This window comes from Micropterus dolomieu, linkage group LG12 (assembly GCF_021292245.1).
Source record: "Micropterus dolomieu isolate WLL.071019.BEF.003 ecotype Adirondacks linkage group LG12, ASM2129224v1, whole genome shotgun sequence".
Lineage (NCBI taxonomy): Eukaryota > Metazoa > Chordata > Actinopteri > Centrarchiformes > Centrarchidae > Micropterus > Micropterus dolomieu.
Genome location: NC_060161.1, coordinates 31,528,734 through 31,546,200, shown reverse-complemented (window position 1 = coordinate 31,546,200; position 17,467 = coordinate 31,528,734). Strand labels below are relative to the sequence as shown.

General features: G+C 39.7%; 1 protein-coding gene and 1 long non-coding RNA gene across 2 annotated transcripts in view; one reads left to right on the top strand and one right to left on the bottom strand.

Moving 5' to 3' along the window:
- LOC123979912 (butyrophilin-like protein 10) overlaps positions 1-17,467 on the top strand; it is a 102,441-nt gene that overhangs the window by 59,219 nt on the left and 25,755 nt on the right. The gene's annotated exons all lie outside the window — the stretch shown is intronic.
- On the bottom strand, positions 13,695-15,205 carry LOC123980393. Its single transcript, XR_006827492.1, has 3 exons — positions 15,154-15,205; positions 14,547-14,628; positions 13,695-13,804 (listed from the first exon to the last, which is right to left on the bottom strand). It is a non-coding gene; the product is annotated as an uncharacterized LOC123980393 (long non-coding RNA).

The window sequence follows — 17,467 nt, the reverse complement described above, 5'->3', positions numbered from 1 at the left end:
GTGCCCTGGGCTTTATCAGAGGTGGGATAACCAAAAAGAAGTGGTCATGAGAAAGGACAAGGGCCTCTACATAAGGTGCGTTCGAGATGACTGCGGCTGAACTTCACCCACTTGATAGTCAAAAGTGAGCTGCAGGCGACTGCAGGGGCGGGTATAAAAACACTGCCGTGAAGTCGGACAATTTTTAAGGCCAAGAAAACAACCACGAATGACCCAAAACTTGACCCATGTTTGTTTCCATTGACAGTTTCTCCAGTTCTTATCTGCTTTTTATACTCCATGCAAAAATGTGATCTCATTACAATTCAGATGACAAGCATGCATGACCAGGCATAAATGCAAAGCACATTATCAGATTCATCAATATTCACATAGCGCATCTGCATACAGACCACATATACAGTTAGATTTGATAAGAGGTATAAATGCAGCCTCTCATCTCCAGCACTAAAGCCGGCTCTTCTCCTCCTGTCCTCAGGCTGGGATTAATCATCCTCAGCACTGAGGCACAAATTGCTGAGGACTTTATTTTTTGTCTGCCTCCGTCTCTCCTGCTCTTCCATCACCTCTGTATACACACACATTTAAATAATTAAATCGTCAAATTTTTCTACATTTAGTTGTTTATGATTGACATACAGTCAGTGAAAGGGAGAAAACATAATTTATTTTTCAGTTATTGCAGCGTAGAGCGTAGTTTCCAGCAAGGACTAAGTGAATGTCGGGGTCATTTCCAGCTGTGAGAGTCTCAAATTATTGGTGACATTTCAAAAAGTGACTTTTACTGCAAAAAGCTTCCATGTTGAGTAAGCAATGTCTCAGGCTCTGTAGCATCGAAGTCTGTAAATGATGTTAGTCAGTAAACTATGGACAGAAATTACATCCTGTAATTTTCTGTTAATTTGTTTTAATGTAATACTGTTCATTTTTTCAAGATGGAAAAAAAACTTGGCACCTTTACCTGATACACTGTAGATTTATCTCATTTCCTTCTCACAATCCTGTCACAGAACACGGAGGTCAAATGCTCCCATAATGCCATTCAGCTACACTGGAACCTGATTTGGCGTAGGGATGAGAAAGGCGATCATCACAGGCTACAGCTGCTTTAATCCTTTGATCGGAGGTTTGAGATCCACTGGATGCCCAAAGGACAAGAAATCACTCAACAGAAAAAAAAAAGAAAAACCCTCCTTGGGAAATCAATCTTGTCAGTTACACCTCAGCTGATTCGAGGACTCGTCTGTCAGTCATGTCACACTGAGCTCAGGTCAGTATTTCATGTGTTCACTCGCAACCTTTAAAACCCCAACAGTCAACAGTACCTGTAGATTTTATAATGAAGGGAATAAATGAGTGGAATAAATGATATGACCGGACAAAATTGAAAGAGTTAAGAATATACTTTACAGTAGTCTGAGCTTTGCAACAAATTGTAAGTTTGTTTTTTTTTACATTTACATTAGAAAAAGGTAGAAACACCACTATGAATACCGGCATTAACAAAATTCCTATTTATCCATCCATCCATCGTCAACCGCTTATCCTGCGTACAGGGTCCGGGGGGGCTGGAGCCAATCCCAGCTGACATCGGGGGAAAGGCGGGGTACAAATTCCTAATTATGTCTGAGAATATTTTCATTCTTCAGTTATCAGAGAAAAGTTAAATCAAGGGCAACTGTACTTGGCTGAAAATCATCCAAGAGGCTTCTTCAGTTCTAAGAGACTGGCAGCGAGTCCCAGCTGTTGAACCTCTGCGCTGTCGTTATCCAAGTGGTTCGTTAATGCTCCTGGCTCTTCTAATGGCCGTTGTTATGGACACAGTCACCTGAGGCCAAGTGTGAGTGTTTGTTCAATCTCCTGGGAAGGGATAAAAAGACAGCATCGTGGTTCGAATTACGGGGGGGATTGGGACACCCCAAAAGAGGCAAAAACAACAGTTCAAGGGGGGTCTTTCTTACCTGTAAATGTTGTGACGGCCCCAGATTTGGGCCGTCTCTTGTTCATTGTATCTTGCTGTGTTTTGTCTCTTTAATCCAGGTAATTGGTGGGTGGAGTTGATACCTGGTGTGAGATGCAACACTCCTGAGCAGGCGGGGCTCAGGTGGCTATAAAGGAGCCTGCTTGATGATTTGACTCTCTCTTCTCCTGCACTGCATCCAGACTGAGATACGGTTTCGACAGTTTTAATTAAAGTGGCTACTTCTCCCACTGTCATTCAAATGAAAGTGAAGCTCATTTTGTATTTTAATGAAATTAAAACCTCTGATTAAGTTTTCTCCCTGAAAAAAGGCAGAAGTGCAGTGCTTTGTTTTTTTAAATGGCTGGGTTACATTCCTGAACAAAAGCCCTCGAGTGTCCCTTTGTGCCTGTGTCATGCCTCAACAGAGGAGTGCTAGGTGAAGAAGTGAGGCAGTGTGTGGTATAACAGAAGCATTTCTTAGCTCTCCTTTTCACAAAAGCTCTTGATCCTCTTTTCAGCGGTGGGCTGGGGAGCTTTAGACGGTTGCTCTATTTTAGCGACAACAGACAGTGTGTTGGAAGTGCAGCCAAACATCCCACAGCTGTCACTTCCCCGCGCAGACGATGGCCTTGTTTTCCTTTCCCACGTGGTTCGCAGAAAGCTGATACATGCTCGTCTCTCCCCTCGCCTTTCTCTTCCTCCTCGTCTCCTGTTCTCTCCTTATGCACTTTTATGTCGACTTCGCTCCTCTCAGTCTTTTATCCTCTCCTTACTTTTTGTATCGAGGTTTTTCCTCCAACATAGGAGATGCCCGCTGAAATTAATTAAAAAAAAAATAATTTGCCTCTATTCAATCTCATGCTATTCCATTTTGCATCAGTAGGCGGTACTGTCTCAAAATATCTCTGGAAGAATGCGCGCAGGGTGCTGATCATGAATCCCTCACATCATCATCACCACGCATTGTCTCGCTACTGCTTAAAACCCCATTACAGGTTTGTTGTACTGTGTAAACAAATGATTTCTTAAATGATAAGTGTTCATGTTGTCAGACACTATTTAAAAGAAACTGGACTATTTGCTACCTAGTGTGCATCTATGAATCCTTCCTTTGCTACCATCAATTAATATCATGGGTCTCATTTTATCATGTTTTCTTTGTGAATACAGAATGGTAAGGTAATGCATTAATTACAATATATTTTGAGAGTAAATAGCACCAGCCAAGTTTTCTTTGAAGCTCCACTACTTAGTGTCTGCATTTTCTTTTATAATATTGACTCGACCACTTAAATTGGTACGTGGAGAGACCATTGCACTATTCTCACCAACTGCAACTCTACTGTTAGGGCTGCTAAATGCAATTCTGCAAATGGAAGTTTTTAGCCTCCTTTAGCTCTAAGTTTGGGTTTTACTAATAAACCCATTGTACACTACCTGATCAGCAGTGAACAGCAGACAGACACAAAGACTAGCTGGTGAATTAAGAGGAGCATTTAACAGCTAAAGTGCCAGATATTTTATTCTGAGGAGTTGGTGGAGACCAAACCAGAGCTAAAAAGGAGAGTTAATATTGGACTTACATTCATCAGGTGGACACAAACACAACTCCAATGGGATGATTATGATGTAGCTCCATGTATGCTGGATGTGTGCACAGGCTGCAAGCCATAAACACATAAAGACTGTATAATGTCTAGAGCCTGACCAATGTGAGATTTTTAAGTCCGATGGCTGATATATCGGATATTCTTTTCTCCTTTATTTTAAGAAACGCATAACATAAACAAAGACTATCCCTAACCTTTGTTGAGACCTCACCAAGATATCGTGACATAAAGCAGTTTAAAAATAAACTTGTATTGTTAGAATTTGTAGAAAAGTACAAGAAAATATGTCAAAGTTTTGATAAATAAGAGTCAGATATATAAAACTACAGAAAAAATTATAAATGATAGAGTACTACTACTACTAATGAACATTAAACAGTGTATGTATTGTGGGGGCCTGCGAAACAGAAACTAAAAAATAATATAAATAATAATATATAAAAAAATAAATATATATATATATATATATATATACACATATATAAATTTGTCATGCATTAGTTATTACCTTACACGTAACTCAACACAATAACTACTTTCTACATCTAATTTATCACCTGCAATCTGTTAATTCTATCCAAAGCTACTGAAACAATTTCTTAACACTCTTCTGGCTCTATGATACAGTAACGCAGAGGAAACGCTGCCCTTGAATTAATCTAATACTACGTGACTGTCTACAACGAGGACCAGCAACTGTGTGTTAGATACTTGTTCAGCTCACGTTTAATCATTTTTGACACGCCGACTGTAACTGGAGACACTACAGTGTAATTGCTCATTAATGTTAGCGCTCCTCCACTGATAAACACGGCATTAGCTTAGTGGCTAATTTTGCAACAGGCAGTGTTATCTGCTGTTGGCGATGTTAGAAAATATTTAGAAGTAATAAATTAGAGAAATGAGAGGACCGGTTGCTAGAACTGCTAAACTGTTTCAGAAATAAATCTACCATCACGTCTGTCAGCAGCGTAGCCTGCTCCGCAACATTAAACATGCTGCTGAGTGTAAAGAGGGCAGTAAAAAACAAGGGGGTTGTCTAGTCCGGTCTCTAAACAGGAAAAGTGATGAGGGCTATTTTTATTATTATTTAAGTCATGTAATTGACATGACAAAAGACCAAGTCACCTGGAACACTGAGTGTGAGAGCTACCAGGTGCTACTCACCGTAGCTCCGCTGATGTTTCTGTGGTGCTGCAGTGTTAGCAACAGAGGAGCTGCTGCGCCCACTCTGGTGGGCAAACTATGCAACACTCATCACCTGAGGGAAAACTACGACTGTTTGTTTCTCTTTTTTAATTGTCATATATCGGCTGTTATAAACGCTGATGCAGATATCTGCAAGTAGCTTAAATCAGCCGATCATATCTGCAAAGCGATAAATCGGTCGGGCTCTAATAATGTCTGTCTGCTTTATAATGATGCAGGTGTTGGGAATAGCCCCAATAGCAGTGAAGCAGTGATCTTTCTAATATCAGAATAGTATGTATGAGAGAAAGCTGGTTACCCAAATCCAAAACTCAGATTGCTGTGAAGAGAAACTTTAAGAATTGATCTCCAACATAGCGACCTTTCTTAAAGGTTTTTCATATATCTTTAATTCAGCAGTTAATAAACATTCCATTTAATTTCTCCATTCAAGAAATTAAGAATAAAAGATAGGTCCAATTCACCAGGTTCACCTCTGAAAAAGTGATTACTATCTTATTACTTCTAGAACACTGCGCTCCCAGAATGCAGGGTTACCTTTGGTTCCTAGAGTATCCAAAAGTGGAATGGGAGCCAGAGGCTTCAGCTGTCAAGCTCCTCTCCTGTGGAACCAGCTCCCAGTTTGGGTTTGGGAGGCAGACATTTAAGAGTAGGCCTAAGACTTTCCTCTTTGATGAAGCTTGTAGTTAGAGCTGGCTCAGGTGCTGCTATATACCTAGACTGCCGGGAGACTTCCATGATGGCCTGACCTCCTCTCTCCTCCTCTCCATCACCATCTGTATGCATTCTTATTCCAATAATGCATGTTACTAACTCCCATAGCTTTCTCCTCTCTCCCTCCTTCTGTTGCTTTCTGCAGGTATTTCTCCTACTAACCCCCCACCGTCCTGCTCGTTTTTATATACAGAAACAAGTCTTGGTTCCCTCTGTCCAGCAGACAAAAGATTGTGGAAGCAATGTTTCTCTCAGTGCTACATTATGGTGACATGATTTACAGACATGCAGCATCATCCACTCTTGCTTGTCTCAGTCCTTAGATTTATAACTGGAGACATCTAAGGCAACCATCAGTGCATTCTTTATCAAAACATCAGAAGGTCAACCAATGGCGTCATCTCTCTCTTTCCATTAGAAGAGACCATATGTTTTTATTTATTTATAAAGTGCTTCCTTTGCCCTATATTTGACGTCACTTATTGGCTGGAGAGTTGGAAGACATAACACCTGCTCAGAGGACTGGCTGTTGCTGCAGGTTGACACAACATTGATCTGGGAAAGGCTGCTTTTTAATTCCTTGCACCATACATTTGGAATGAACTGCAGTGTACTTTGAACCTTGATATGCTTCTGAATTCAGAAAACTAGTCGAAACCCTGATTTTGATTTTAGCTGTGACTGTTTTGAACTTGTTTTTAGTTGACTTTTCATTATTGTATTTATTATTGTCTTACATATTTATGTCTCTGATCTCAATGGGACTTCCCTGATTGACATATATACAGTATATATATGTTTGTGTGTATGACATTCATAGACTTATTCCTGATCACTTCTTTGCTCTTTCTTCCTCCTCCCCCAGTTGTCATCTATTTTGCTCCCATTTTCATACTCCTAATCTACTCATTTCCTTTGGTTATCTATTGATCTTTTCCTATCCAGCTTTCTCATCTCCTCCTATTGTGCAGAAAGAATACCTAGGAGGTAATTTGGCAAATAAGGGCCGCACCATGTAAAGTTCACTAGGGATACTGCACAACAGAATATTTTCATTTTCAAAATACTTTTTCTGTAGCATTTTCTTCAGTAGCTTTCAAAATCTAGCTCTAATGACATTGTTCCCCTTTTGTAATCTTCAGCAGCATTTCCAGGCTCTTGATACATTGGGGGCTTAGCCCAGCCCAGAAATCTTTCATGTTTTCACCTGTTTTCACCCCCCACCAGCAACAGTAAATGACTACACAGTAACTCAAACATCTGTCTCATTTTCTGATAATATGTAACACTGATAAAATTTCCTGGCGGAGGTCTGGGGGTCCTCCCCCTGAAAAATTTAATTTCCTGCATTGTGCACCAATTTATTGAGGAAATGTCTGAGATGACAATTCAAAATAAAATAATTTAGTGAAATACAATGCAGTAAGGCTATCAGGCATTCTGTATTGATGTCAGATATGTTTCTCCTGTAGATCAACTTTTCTCAATAATAATTTTATCCCAGCTGAGTCTACATACATGCAGGCATGCCTGAAGTAGCCTAAAGTCTTTGTGCATGTGGCACCTTTTCACCTTAATGATTAGCTTAATTAATTTGAATTTAGTTTAAAAAGAAATATTGATGAAAATGTTCAATCTCCCCCAAGAAGATTTTGAGCATTAATCACTACCTGCATTCTGGAGACATCTTCTGCACTAATTTATGGTGGAAATGTCATTATTTTTATAAAGGGAAGGACAAACGTTAGCTGGCAGGTGACAATTCAGAATATAAAAATATAATAGAATGTAATGCAGCATTTTACCTTAAGTTACTTTTTTTAAAATATATTTATAATCAGGTTTTCTTATTGTGCAAATAAACCTTTCTCATAGCATTTTATTTGTTAATTAACATTTCTTGGTGCAAGCTATTTTTCAGTGGCCACGGCTCTCCTTTACTCCTTCAAGCACCTGCTCTATGCAGGATAGCCAATGCAGCTGATGTTGAAGCTACTGCAGCTCCAGTACCAAACAGCCCTAAAGGTTCGTCGGCCGGTAGCCTATGCCAGATTACCAGTCCGCCCCTGAGGCTACCCCCCTTTAGACCGTCTGACAGACACAGAGCCCGTCTGGGACTGTAGCCCACTCAATGAGACGAGCGCACTGATCTTCATCAGAGGAAGAAAACTGAAACTTAAACCCTCGTGATCAGACAGAAATATCACCACAATTCCACACAAATGTTCACTTCTGTGCTTCTGATAAAGTGCAGCTCACAGCCGCTTTAGAGGGAATAAAGCATCCTGGAGACAGTAAAACAGTCTCACAGCGAGGGGGACAGAGACAGCAGGCCACAGAGCGTCAGGTGTCATGATATTCTCTCACTACTGTACGGCGACTGTTAACCGTTTGTGTTAATACATTGATTAGACGACTAGACAACATTTATATTTAAATATACTGATTACAATTTTGCAATTCAGAAGTCGCAGAGAAGCCCTGAAGCTGTGAGCAATGCATTCTCGCTCTCTCTCTCTCGTGCTCTCTCTAAATGCAGGCAGTCTGAGTAACAGTGGGGGGGTCACATTACCTGAACTTCAAACAAAATGTATCAGTTATTGCGAGTAGCCTCCGCTCTTTGAAGACCTGCGAGACAGGCTTTGTCATGAAGATCATTGCATATTAACACAGAAAATATTTCTGTTGCTGTTTTTGAGTTACATTCGGGGCTACAGTCAAAACATCGGGGGCTAATGCCCCAGAAAAATGACCTAGCGACACCATTGGTAAGCTTTAACGTTAATGTGTAAGCTTTTACATGCCCTACTGTACATAAGAAGTTGCTACTATGAAAACTGTGAAAGTAGAATTAAGAACTGCAGCCACTTTACAGCACATAGTGCCATGCTCAAAGACAGCTGTGACAGATGCAAGCACTCTTATAGATGACACATTGAAAACAATTTAGTTTAGGGAAGTGAATGAATAAATAACAGAGTATCAAGGTGACACTTTAAGGCATTTCAACTACATGGAGGTAACTCCACTGGGGCAGTTTAGGATTCAATTTAAACCAGACTCAGGTAGCACAGATGCTGAGATGAGGCCAAAGGAGTTTCAAAGGAGACTCACCAGAGACGAAGATTTCCCAGCAGGTGTTGAAATTTGATGCGGAAACTTTGCGCTGTAAAGCTTTTATTTTCAAAGCTTTAATCTACTGCTGTCACCAGTACACACAACAAACACAGATGGATATAGGCTGCGTGAAGACGGGATTCTTCTGTAAAGCAAAGACTTCTTTTTCATGTTTTTCTTTAAAGTAAAGGGCGTGTTAAGTACACATTCCCAGCAGCGTTGAGAGCAGATGATGTTTCATGGCTCTAAACAGCAATGCTACTGTGTTCTCTGCAGTGGTGTATGGTGCCTGGAGACGTCTACTCTTAATTTATGTGGCATGTTGACCCTGTGTTATAAACAGTGACATCTAAGACTACGCTTGCACATTTAGTTCACCCAAAAATGGGCCAGTAGTATTTTTCATGACATAGTCACTTAATGTCTGCTGCTTGCCCTGATTTCCTTTTATCCATTTTTACAAAAAACAAACAATGCTTTTTAAGAGTTTTCAGAAACTTTCTTCTGTAAAATTTCCATAACAAGTAAACAGAGAACACTGACAATGATTTGATAACGTTTTGACAAAATTCAGTGGGTGGAATGTGGAATCCTTTTTGATGTAATGGACAGATGGATGGACACAAATCATCATTTGAGTGCAGGATGATTATTGGTTGCTATGCAAATGTTTGTTTGCTGAATGCAGTGTCCATTATCTTAGATAGATGCACCTGTGTTTCTGTTATTTAAGAGGCATCTGGATGGACAGCTGAAAACATTTTGTCTTCCATGAATTAAGTGATTTCCTGTTGTCATCATTAGGCACCCAAAAACAACAAGCTCTTCCAGGAGAAGAGATGCAAATCTTTGCAGGTAATTGAGGTATTCCACTTGTGCTCTATGGAACTCTGTATTAATATCACTATTGTATTAGCGCCAAAGAGCCTCAGCCACAGATGGATGTGTTGTTGTCAAGATCATATGCCCAGAATCACGCAGAAAATAAATAACATAAACGTATATTTCTCTGTTGCTACACTTGAAAAGACCCTCACACAAGTGTGCTCATACATACAGTAATTGTGTTTGCGGGAATCTTCACCTGTACACTGACATTTATATTGGCACCATTTGTTGCCTTGTTTACTGTGTGCAAGCGTCTGCATTTTTATGTGTTGACATATTGTAGAAAGCAACAAACAGCAAACCGAAATACCGTGTGCAGCAGAAGTAGAACAGAGAGCAAATGTTGAAAATGTAACAAGTGTCAAAAGTGTGTTAAGGTTTGGCTCATAAAGGGATCTGCTCTGCAGGAATTGATCGGTGTGTTCATTGTCACTGGTTAACATAGATTGTAGACATATATAGAGGTGAGGAAGTTTTATTACTCTAATTGGTGACAAATAATAAGTTTCACAAAAAGGTGTAAAAGACAGAAACTGGATTTACACATCTTAATGATGATTCTTAGATCATTCTTATGTGTTATGTGTTTCCCCCAAAAGTCGATTCCAAATGTGACCCTAGGTTTTAATTGGGAATCTTTCTGCCAGAAAGAATGACTTGCTGAGATTACTTTCATTTGTAACTGCATGGAGCTCAGTAAAACTGAGTGGGGTGATAATGGGGTTTCAAGATAACAGCTTAAAATGTAATTACACATTTTTATTTAATTCTGTCTTCATCTGTAAGTACTCGTTTTAGAAAAATTCTGCAGTGCCGTCTGTTCACCCTTTTAGAGTTTTAAAATCGCTTCTGGGTGACTGTGGATTTCAGCTCTTCTTCACAGCAGGGAGTCTCAATCCCTTTTAGTCTTGGGGACATGAAAACAATGCTGTTATTTTCTGTCTTTCGAGGACTGGCAGACAGTGGCACAGTGAGGGACAGCTAATATTCAAATATGATAGAAAAGTAAAATCAAAGAATGTGGTCTGTTCTGTGCAACTACTGTAACTACTCTTCTGTAGAACTACTGTAACAAATCTTTGTAGTGAGAGAAACATTGAAGCTGTGATTAAAAAGAATAGCAAGTTCGCATACCTAAGGTCAAAATAGGTCATTTGATATTGCCTTCTCATGTGACTGACAAAAAGTACTGTTATGAGTGGATCTTTTCTGCTAGGGTTATGATTTGGTTAAGTTTTAAGTAAGGTTTATTTCATGATTAACATAATCTAAGATGGACACTCAACACTCTCCAGTGTTTAAAGTGCATACTTTGTATTAACAACAATCCACCCTGATGTTATACCTTTTTGCAACTGTACAAAGAGAGGACATTAGCACGACCACAAGAGGTAACCTGTCAGAACTTGTTTTAAAGTTACAGATTTTATTTTATTTTTTTAACTAACACTTTGAATACCTACCATATTGTTAGTTGATCTGGCCCTATTATAAGTAAAATCTTGTCATCTGCATAAAAAGACATGTTCAATTCATTGATATTGGAACATTTAATGTTGATCCTGTCTCTTGTATGTAACACTACAGGTTCAAGACAAATAGCATCAGCGATAAAAGGACAACTCCAGTCCAAACCTCAGTTTGTACCTCCTTGATTCCTCTCTTTGCCTCGCGTCTTAATCCCTACGCCCAAGATGTAAGTCGAGGAGTTGAGGAACAGACACGATGAGATCTGTCGAGTCGAGGCATCCGGCATTTAATGAAATGAAATATCTTTGCTACGGAGCAGTTATTTTGAAGCAATGTCAAATATAATGTGTGACACACAGCTGCATAATCTGTCAGCTGTTTTGTTACAGCCTACTACTATGATCTCTGGTCAGATGAGCAGACCAGCTGTCAGCACCAATGCATAAAGGCTTCAGATCATATCTTCACAATCCAGAAAAATATCTATCAGCATCTTGAGGTTGCAATAACAATTATAGCATATGTTGAAAGCAGCAACAGTCACAGAAAACAGTATTGTAGTTGAATTATAGCAGTTGAATTGGTGTGATGCGTGGGTTGGCTGATATTATCTGAATCCGCATCTAAGCATAAATCATCCACCAGCAACACATTCAAACTACTTAATTTCCTGAATCCAGAGACCCCGCACCGGCATGGATATTTCACTCTACCTCTACCGGTTCCTGTAGTTTCCGAATGATTTCTTTATTGTGTATTTGATTTATGTATGAGTGTTCTTAAGTCTTCTTAACAATTTACCTTTACATTACTGACAGCAGCCTGTCTAATAATTAAACTTTTCCAAAGCCACACCCGGGATGCCGGTGTAGTATTACAAGTAACAGTCCAGAAAGCCTGATCGGCACACATGGTTGCAGGATTATGTCGCAAACCTTTGTTCAGTATCAATGAGCGAATGCGTCATATTGGCGGATATTCTTTCCATGTTTATTTGCGGGAACTCTGTCTGAAAGCAGCTTCTGACTACTTAGACCATAGCCCTCTAGCTCTGGCCCCTACATTCAGCATCTTAAAAGAGACCTATTATACTGCTTTTCTAGTCCTATATTGTTTTCTTTGACTCCTTTTATAGCAGCTTTGCATGACTGAAAGATCCAAAAAAATATTCTCTATCTTATACTGGCTCTTCATGTAGGCCTTCATTTAAACCTGAAACAAGCTGAAGATGTTCCTGTCTCTTTCAGGCCCCCCTCTCAAAGCCCACTGTCTGATAGGCCACAACCTGAAGCATGTTACCAGGCTGTTGTTGTCGTTGGGCGGTACAGGCAGATTGAGCGTTGCTGTGCCGCAAATGACTATGGAATACCGGCTCCGTCTAGCTCAGTGTGTCGTAGAATGGAGCCGTTGGTAGAAAAAGCTGAAAACAGAGCATTCAGAACAGGAGGAAATCTGAGATTTTTGCTCACAGGGATTTCTTTAAAATATTTTAACCTCATTATTTGAAGCTTTGGCCATGTTTAACATGAACTTCCAACATTGTGACATTGTAGATCAAGTCATAAAATGTGGAAAAGCATAATAGGCCTCCTTTAAACAACAAATACAACTTATGAATACAAATATTACACTGTGGGGTTCTGGTCTCACCATGGGCTTCAGATTCCATTGTTTATAGTGTTTATATTTGAGTATAAACTGTATTCAATGTTTCTTTCTTAAAGGATTATTTGCCTCAAATTAAAAAATTTTCTTGATTTTATGAACTGTGTGCGGAGGGACATCGTCCTCATCTTTCTGTTCTCCCAACCTGACACAATTTACCCCAGTCAGAGATGTAGGGATGGGCTGCCAGTTTTTCTAACCTTTGTTTTCCCCTGTTCATATTACTTGGGGAGATAAGTTGCCTGTTGTTTTCTGTCTGTTTATGTTAAAGGGAGTGCTGACTCCAAGATAAGTGTTTTGTTTGTTATTTTGGCGTTGGTCATTACTATTTCCTTTTGGAATGCTGCAAATAAATCTACCGTTCCCTTCCCCAGGTTCATGCTATCAGGCTCAAATATTCTCAGACATTGTTAGACTGGGCATAACAAATAACAACATTTCTTCTCATACAAATGTTACGGAAGCAAGTGAGGCTCTGCGGAGTAAACCTCACTCCCCGACACCTTAAGAGATGTACTAGGAACCAACGCAATGACAAATAATGTCTAGGTAATGTCATTCATTCACCAGATCAAACTGTTGTGGGCAAAAGTACCAATTTTAATTCCTGTCCAGCCACTGTTAAAGTGAGAAGGCAAACTCCCACCTGAACATGGTAAGTACATGGTGCCAGAATTCCTGTATAATCTAACAGTCAAATTGTAAACATTCAAATAAAGTAGAAAGAATGAGAAAGGCTTTCTAAATAAGTGTCATTATGAACATTTGCACTTGAGGGGTGATCTATTATTTTCTCTCAGTCTCTCCAACATACAATCAGCATGCTAAGGTATTCACACCTTAAGGTCTTTTAACCTTAAAAATATGATCACAGAACTGCCTGCTTGGATTCTGTTGAAGCAGAACTGCCATAGAAAATCGCCTTTATTTAAGGCTACACTTGCAGCAAGTGACAGGAACGATTGCAGAGGGGAGCAGTGACATGAATGTGAGATGACATGAATCTGTTATGAGGCAGATTCTGGCTGCCAAGTCAGGAGGAGTTTGTGGTTTGAGGACTTGAGAACATGTGAAGTCATAGGTTGTTAAACTTCTACATTTCAGAAGTTTCTTTTTTCTCTCTCTTTTTCAGGGACCAACTAGAGATGGTATTGACACCTGAAGGAAACTTAAACAACATTTATGTATTAGCAGAGAACAGTCTAGCCTATTTCTTCCCCTTCATGCATCACGTTGACAGACTATGGACTTTCTTTTGCTCATTAAATCGTATTTGTTGACGGTATTTTTGCAGTTCAAGACAAAAAGGATACACGGCATGGATCTTTACAGATGTGACATTTAACAGCAGCAGAGTGACAGGAAGGATAGAAGTACATAAAACAGAACAGACGTTAGATCCATACCTACAGTCTCAAGTGTAGAAGTTACAAACCCACAGAAGCACCAGAATTTCATCTTTTTTAGTTTTGAGCTGTTCCTTCCTTCTTTTTTTCCTCAAATGCCAGCAAACAGCTGAAGCTTAACCTCCACAGATCAATAACACTGAAAATAATCCTGATAAAACGATTCTCTGTTTGTAAGGGGTCATTCTGGTTTTAATACAGCTTGGGCCTTAATTTTTTAGTTTTGGACAGAATATCTGTCAGTTATAATAATGTCTTACTAAATTATACTAAGTTCTGCTGTTTAAATCCAATAGATCAACTGATATTGATAATCACTGAAAAAGATGGACAAACTGATGTCAGACACAACAAGACCTTTATCCATTTCATTAAAGTTGTCATAGTTTGGATTAGATACAAGATTAACTAATCCTTTGCAGTGAGAATTAGTCTTAGATATTCAGGGTGTTTGTAAAAGTCAACAGGCTCTTGGTCTTTTTAAGTTTATAATTTAATTCTTACCTGCATCTCAGGAAACACTTAAACACATACCGATGCTGGTATGAGCTTCATCTGTCAGCACTGTCCGTGGTAAGTAAAACCTCTGTGGAAAGACTTTGCATTGTAATCGCTCTGTGGACTGTGAGACACATCAAATAACTATATATGAAACTATAGTTCTAACAGAAGGTTATTTTTTCAGGCATGATGGACGTTTGACTGTAAAGCAAGGAGAAATCAACATATCTGGGGAAAGAAGGCAATTGTGATTACATTCAAAAGAATATGATTGGCATTCAGCTGCTGTCAAAAAACACAAATAAAGCACACCGAAAATGGAAATCACTGTGTTTTTTAATTTGCGCCCTGCACTTACAATGGCGAATATGTTTTAAAATGCAATAGTGCCTGGATTACTTATATTTTCAAGTTTAAAAAAACATAACTTTTATATACCAAAATACCATATTGAATGTATCTGCAAAACGCTGCCAACGTTCCTCATTTGTTTTCCTACAATATGAGCTCTGGGTAAATGAAGCTTAATAACATTTTAATGGTTATGTTTGAGCAACTTAGTGCACATTGTTGAAAACTGACTTAACGTCCAGAACAGGGCCAAACCCACCTTTTGTTAACATCACGATGCAGGAGTGAGCCCAACCATCCAATCCAACCACTTCCGTTTGACTTCTGTCACTTAAGGATGTCACATATCCTGTGTTGGAAAAATGAAAGTTGTTTGTAAAGGTTGCCAAGGTAACGTCTTCCTAAATGTATTTGGTAAAACAAATCAGTAAACCTGTAATTTAGGAGAAATGTTTATGGTGGTTTAAAAACAAGCAGAAGTCACAACAATTTCAAATTGTTGCAAACTCAAAATTAGTCCTATTTTTGTTCAATTTACATGACAAATGATGAATGTTCTAAGAGGCCTAGCTTGTCCTTCGAAAAACAATCATTCCATCGGGCTAGAAATAAAAGGAGTAAACAAAAGCAAAAATAGCCAAGGGTTCAAATGGATATACAGTATATATGTGTAGGGTCAGACAGGTTTCAGGCTGAGATAGCAAGAGCATAGGAGGGGAAGCAAAATGAGACTAAAGGGGGTTAAGGGTGAGACAGAAGGAGGAAAAAACAAGTTGTGACTTGGCTTCTCTCGCTGTAGGCTACGTCAGCACAGATGTTTTCTCTTCAGCGTGGGAAGCGCTCACTAGTCGACCTGTTTCATCTTTGGTATTTATAAAGAGCTACTTAACATTCACCAAAGAAACAGCATCTGAGTCCAAACCTGTACACGGGATCTATCTAAGAAGAAGATCAGCTGTCAGACAAAGTAGAAATAAAACCTTTCTGACACCCAAAGTGGTTGTGAACTTTGAGAGCAGCGTTTCCTCCTCAACCGAGGGAAAACAGAAAAAGTCTCCTCCTCCGGTGTGACGGCACGTTGTCATCCTCATGTCATCTCTGAGGCGAGATTGACACTGTCAGTTTCTCAGTTGAAATGTAGGACGACTCACTCAGTTTGACAACGCTGTGCTTGTTCTCTCTTACTGTTTCTCGCCATGGCAAATGTGACATGAGATTAAGAAAAGATTGATCATTGCAGGTCTGTGATGGGCCACAATTTGTGGCGTCCCCCATGACACTCAAGCACAATATACACCCATCTGCCAACCCGACCTCCACACCTTCAGTTCCTGCCGCCCTACAAGGGCACATTGACATTGACACTGAGGGGTGGCACTGGTTATAAATTGTGAACATAATAGGTATACTAGGCTGTAGGGAGACAAAATACACTTGAGAGGGACAGACAGGAATACCATGCCTTCTGACTTGGTTTTTAAAAGTTGTACTTCAGATGGTTAGTCCAGACATTTTAGCCATTATTAACTGCTCTTTGTCAACTGGCCATTTTCCATCTTGTTTTAGGCATGCCTCTATTTACCCACTTTTAAAAATGCTGTTTATGGAAAACAGCTCCTCAAATTGGTCCACACTGTGGACCATGATGTTTTAATTAGCGGTCTTAAAAACTATGTTGGCATCAGTGATGTGGCCTTGGATTGGTCTATCAAATAGGTAATTTTCTGTGATCCTTGGAGAAGCCTCCTCCTCTCATGCTCCTCCTTTTTGTGGGGTCCCCCAGGGGTTGATCTTGGATCTTTTTTCACCATGTACATGCTACCCCTGGGGAAAATCATTCCGACTTACAATATTAATTTCCATTTCTATGCAGATGACACTTGAATGTCCCTTTGAGGCCTGGTTGTACAATTGTTTCTTTCATTCTCTCTTCACCATCTCGCCTTGCTGAGATAAAAGCCTGGATGTCTAATAACTGTCTTTTTTTTTTATCTCCCCTTTGGACTCAGCATAGCTACCTTATTAATTTTTCCACTAGGCTCAGTGCCCTTTCGTACAACATTCAGAAAGAAGCCCTCAACCTTGGTGTCATTTTTGTCTCAGAGCTGTCTTTTGATGTTCAGGTGACCAAAGCAGTGCAGTCCTTTTTGTCCAGCTGAGGCAACTAACAAAGATTAGATCATTCCTCTTCTCTGCTGACTTAGAGCAGGTCATCCATGCCTTTATCTCCTCAAGACTCGACTACTGCTCTGTATTCTGGTATTAGTCAGGGAAACATTCATAGACTGCAGCTCATTCAAAATGCTGCAGCCAAGATTCTAACTTGCATTTTTAGGTTTAAGATTTAACTACTTGTTTTTAAAGCCCTGAATGGCTCCTGCCTACATCTGTGATTTGATAACTCCCTACGAGCCGCTGATGACTGAGATCCTCAGGCAGGGTTCTACTAACGGCTCCAAAGTCTCGTCTTGTTACTAAAGCTGACCGGGGTTTTGCTGTTAGGGCCCCTCAGCTGTGTAGCTCCCTGCCTAGAGATCTCAGGCAGGCAATATTTTTAGTATAGTTGTGTGTGT